This window comes from Eubalaena glacialis, chromosome 12 (genome assembly GCF_028564815.1).
Source record: "Eubalaena glacialis isolate mEubGla1 chromosome 12, mEubGla1.1.hap2.+ XY, whole genome shotgun sequence".
In the NCBI taxonomy this organism is placed as follows: Eukaryota; Metazoa; Chordata; class Mammalia; order Artiodactyla; family Balaenidae; genus Eubalaena; species Eubalaena glacialis.
Window position 1 is genome coordinate 35,024,221 of NC_083727.1, and position 5,756 is coordinate 35,029,976.

The following is a 5,756-nucleotide window of genomic DNA, read 5'->3' on the forward strand; positions in this document are numbered from 1 at the left end:
ACTGGTTCACTGAGATTAACTGCAGAATCTGTGTCAAAAATAACCCATTTATACCAGGACTGACACTACAAATCTAGACCTTTGGTACCAAAATAGGAAATGGATTCTTAGCCCAGATTTTGCCATATTTCAGTGTTTTTAGAGATCATGAGGATTATGTTATATTCCTTTTTAATTATTTATTTTTGGATATATTAAGGCTAGATAAAGTATGAGTGCTATCATTGTAACATGTTTACAGAATAATCCAATCTTGGTAGGGTACAAGCAGGAAAGTTCAATTTTTCTTCACTATTGCTTTCAACCTGTTTGGTTTGATCTAGTCTTCTTCATCCCTTGATGAAGAAGGGCAGACAGATGTCATAGCTTCCTGAGAACTTTCAATTAAAAGGAGTTTATGTGTTATAAGTTCCACAACAGACTACAACATGACTTACATCTTATTCCAGTTTTTAAAAGCAACTCCCTTCCCTATCCTAACTCACGCTGACCTGGGGCTTGTGGTCTTGAATTAGTGGAGGGCCTATTCATTTATTCCTCCTCCCTCTTACCTGACATGAAAAAAATCTGAAGCAGCACAGTGAAGGAGAAAAGAGATTAGAACCAAAGTGTAAGCTTTTAATTTACTTTTTACTTCTTTGGTCCTGCAATTTTATTTTCTCTTGTCTACTGTTGATAGGTTGTCAATGCCTGCTCTGGGGCAGACATCCAAATGCCAGCTTGTGCTGCATTTCATTCTTTGGCGGAGTTGTGGGGATTTCTGCACCGCATGGTTTAATGATATCGACGATGTCCTCTCTGGCTGACATCTTGTCATGCCCAACTCAGACCCTACACCTGGTGGGTTTATTCCACAGTCTCTCACTTTTGAGCTTCCACTGCGCCAGCCATCCACCTTCATAAATGGGGACCTTCAACATAGATTCATCCTGGCTCTGTCATGGCAGACTGTTGGGAGTTGTGACTGTTTATGGCTCCCTACCTTCAGGCCCTGCAATAAGGGGCTGCTTCACTTAACTTCAGCGTTATCCAGATACGAGGTAGATATATGATTCTATGTCTGTGTATGCTCCCAAACTCCAGAGGACACAGGTTAAGCTACTGAGAATTCTCACTGCACCCCAGCTTGGTGCAGTGAGCTTGGGAGGGTCTATGAGTTTCTGACGCTTAGCAAATATGGGAGTGAGATGAGCATCTCTGGATTCTTCTCTTGGGCAGCACAGCTCTTGAGAAGAGGGATGTGAAAAGAAGAAAGGAAGATGGGAAAAGCCACAGCCCTTTTCTTCAACCTAGTAATGACTATCTGAAAAGACAACTATTTTTACTTCCAAGAAACCCTTTCCAAACTTCTGGTCTTCTCTGGATGTGGGTGATGGTCTGATGATGGCAGAATTGTTTGACATACCTTCAAAAAAGCCCCTCAGAGATGTGTATATTGGTCCTTCTTTAGGCTGAGTGGGTTCCTATCATTTATGACTTATAAGGTTGGTAATTTAGACAAAATTCTAAAAGACAAAAAAAAAAATTCAATTTATCTCTGGGGTATGGTGGATAATTTATCTCTTTGTTCTTTAGATTTCTCATTTGCAAAAGGGATAAGATAATAGTACCTACATAGAGAGTTGCTGTGAAGCTTAAATAAGGTAATCCATGTAAAAGCTATAGCTGTTTAACACACTTTTTTTTTTTTTTTAAACAAAGCAAATGGAAAAACCGCAAGGCAAAGCAACCCCAGACCCCAGGATGGGTGGCACAGGGCGGGCAAGAGCTCCCGCGGCTCTGGGGATGAGCGGTGGGCGCCAGGGGGCGTGGCTGCGCTTGCGTGACGTCCTGCTGCCCGGCGGCCGTCGCACGTTCCGCACGACGCGCTTCACCGACGCCCTCGCGCAGCCCCCTTCCCGTGAGGGCCGAGCAGGCCTGGGTCAGGCTGGCACGCCCGCCCGATATTGGAGGTGCAGTCCCTGAACGCAGTCTGGATGTCGCGGATCCAGAGGCAAGTCTCAACGTCCTGCTTGCTGGCCAGCACCAGGATGGGGACACGGCCCAGCGCCTCGCTCGTGACCATCTTCTCCAACGCTTGGACCCGGACAGTCTCTCCTCCTCCGTGGAGCCCATGACATAGAGGACGCCGTGGCCCTCTGCTTGGTCCTTGTCCCACAAGGACTGCAGCTCTTCCTGCCCCCCGCTAAGCCCCACAGCACGAGGCGAGCCTTTCCTGCGTCCACAGTGCCGAGGTTTAGACCCGCGGTGGTGGTGATTTTGGACAGAATCATCCCCTTGGAGTTCTTATGAAACCGGGTTTTTGACCGCTCCAAGACAGTAGTCCTCACGGCGTTGTCCAGACCCAGGATCAGAATGCAGTACTGGTCCTTCAGAAGCATGTCCTTGTCCAGGTCTGACATCCTGCACCCACCCCTGGCCCCTGGAGCCACCGCGCGCCCGACGGCACGTGGGCCGTCCCAAGCACAGTTCTTCGTACACGGTAAGAATTCAATCAGGGTGAGCCACCATCGTATAATCTGGTATCTTTATTTCACTATAAATAAATGTTGATGGAGTGTATATTTATTCGTTTACTTAACATATATTTACCAAACACTTAACTGTCATAGGAACTTTGGGGAGAGGTAATGAACAAATCAGCCGTCGTGAAGCTTATGTTCTAGTGGGGGGAGGGAAATAATAAACAATCGAATAAGATTTATAATGTGTCGGATAAAGATTAGTGCTATGAAGAAAAACAAACAGGGGGAGTGGATCAGGAGTGTGGAGAAGTGCTGCTATTTTAAGTGATGTAAGGACTCACTATGAGGTGGCATTTGAGCAGAGATCGGAGGTAAAGAATGTTATTCAGCGTGTTAGCAGAAAATGTGTTAATTAAATTCAGTATTACAATCTCCAAAAGTGTGATACTATTTATAACTCAAACAGATAACTAAGCCTTATGCCCAATGAAGAAAAAATTACCTTGAATCGAGTAGATTTATTCAGTTATTCAGGAGAGAGTTTATACTGTATATTAAAAATATATATTGGTCCAGCCTGGAAATCTTCCTTTTTCTTGCCTTTTAGCTTGTCTTGTGATTTTTTTTGTTTAAGGTCAGGCATGAGATAATAGGAATTATAAACAGGCCCTTAGTGTGAGGTTCTATGTTAATCTGGCTAGAAGTTGGGCTGTGTTTAATGTTTGCTCTAGCCGTAGGTGCCACTGGCTTCAGATTCCTGGAGTGTACTTGTTTTTGTCTCCCTGTTTTTGGAAGCTTCCCTAAGAATTCCTCCTTAGATAAAGTCTGCACCTTGCAGCTCTTTCAGTGTTATCTATTGTTATTATACTGGAGTCCTGTTGGTGTGGTAGTAGGGTGTGTGGGTGGAAAAGTGATCTATAATCTTATGATTAAAAGTCAGTCATTTAGTGGGCCTGTGTCCCTGGGTTTTGACTTTCATAAGTGTTTCTTTGCTCTCTTCTTTCCCCCTTAGGTGAGACAGGAAGGCTAGAGGGAGCTGGAGTTGGGTGAAGACCCTTCCTTCTACCTAGGGTAAGTTGCTGGTAGAGTCTTTTTCCCTGGAGAGTATGCCTTTGTTATAGAGAATGCTCCAGATGTATTTCAAAATGATTACTTTTCCTCCGCCTGCCAGAGCCAGGATGGGATAGTTCATAGCTGTTCACTGAAAACCTGGAGGGTTCCCAGAATGAAAACCAATGAAAGTATAGGAGCAAGATCTTATTTTTAAAAGAATAATTATTGACATATAGCTTATTAGAGATATGCACAAATCATAAGCGTACGGCTCAATAAATTTTCACCAAGAAAAAATACCCATATAACCAGCAACCTGATCAAGAAATAGAACATTGGCAGCATCCCAGAACCCCACTAATGACCACTTCCAGTCACTATGCTTTCCAAGGTAGTCATTATCCTAACTTCTCACAGTATAGATTAGTTTTGCCTATTTTTGAGCTTTATATAAATGAAATCAAAAAGAAGGAATTCTTTTGTGTTTGGCTTTATTTCAATCAACATAATGTTTGTAAGATTAAACTGTGCTATTCCATGTAGAAGGAGTTCATTCACTCTCATTACTGCATAGCATTTCATTGTATGAATGTAAGATCATTTATTCATTCATTCTGCTGTGATGAACCTTTGAATTTTTTCCTTTTTTACTTTATTAAGGAGAGTGCTGCTATGCACTAGTGTACATGCCTTTTCATGAACATATGTAGTTGTTTCTGCTAAGTGTATATCCAAGTTTATATCTAGGAGTGGAATATACACATTTGTCACTAGTAGATACTGAATGCCAAATAGACGTGCAAGTGGCTGTAACACTTTCAACATGAGAGTTTGAGTCATTCCACATGCTCACCAATACTTGCTATGATCAGTCTTTTTCCATTTAGCCATTTTTGTGCATGTTATGTGAAAAGAGCAGCTGATAAAATGTAAAACCTACCTGTTAGTTTTGAATATTGGCTGCATGCAGTCTTGAACTCCGAGTTTTGTCTCTTCAGCACCTTGATATTTTCAGAAGTTCTCTGTGGGTTCTCTGCCTCCTTGCAGTTGCCCCCTGACTAGACCCATTGTCCAGAATCTTGGTCTCTCACTGTGTTCCAGAAATTGGCAGATTCCCTGAAGGAAGTATGTTTTTCATCTCCTTTGTTTTTTTTTTCTTTTTGTGGCTTGAAACAACAATCATCATTTTGTTATCTCTACAGTTTCTGTGGGTAAAAAATTTGGAAAGGTTCAACTCAGGGTATTCCATGAAGTTGCAGTCAGTGATGTGAAGCAACAACAGTGGAAGCTGCAACAGCTGGGCACTGGCTCTTCATGTAATCTTGGGGCCTCTCTCTTCATGTAGTCTTGAGTATCTCCATATGGATTCTACATGTGGTCTAGTTTGGGCTTCTTACAGCGTGGTGGCCTCAGGGCAGTTGGACTACTTATGTGGTGGCTGTAGGACTTTGCTTCTCAAGTTCTGTGCTTCAGCAGTTCTCCAGCACCTTCAAAATTATATATGTGTGTGTGGTATATACATACATACATATAGACATACGTATAGACATATGTATATATGTATGTATATATACATATACATGCATGTATATATCACACATCATAAACAGAAGTAGAAATAGAAGTCCTATTTGATGAGTCTTATTTATTTGTTCTTAGGAACACTTGTAAGGGTTTCTCTGAAACAAAAAATGATTTTTGCTATTTGGTTCGTTTGCTAGTTTTTTAAGAGAGAAAATTCTAGCCAACGTAGTCTCTAAACATTATATCTCTTCCACAGGAGAATCAATATAGAATAAGCTAGTCTGAAATTTGTGGACTTCCAATTCTAAATAGAGTGTCATGAATTCATGCTTAAAGCTTTTGGTATAACCCATTTTCAGAAGTGTTGAGGACAGCACTTATAATACACGGTATACATCAAATGCCCTGCATTGATCTACAATTTAGTAGAAAGGCAGACGGATAAATGCGTTGACATCATTTTGTCATCCACAAACATACCACTAAATGTATTTCTAAAAGTGTTGAAAACAGCAGTGGGTACTGTCATTTTATGAAATGTACTGCATTTGTATTGAGAACTGATGGGGAAAAGAAGAAAATAATCCACTGTGAATGTGCTTTAACCAAGAGACTGGATTTTTCTAAAAACAAAAAAGCAAAAAACAGTAAAGTAGTTGCCTTAAGGTCACAACACTCAAAGAAGTGGTGAGTCAGCAAAACAAAACTACAATA

The 5,756-nt window shown here is 41.5% G+C and overlaps 1 pseudogene; it reads right to left on the reverse strand.

Moving 5' to 3' along the window:
- Window positions 1–1,691: 1,691 nt before the first annotated feature.
- LOC133102207 (ADP-ribosylation factor-related protein 1-like) lies at window positions 1,692–5,439 on the reverse strand (annotated as a pseudogene).
- Between the last annotated feature and the right edge of the window lie 317 nt (window positions 5,440–5,756).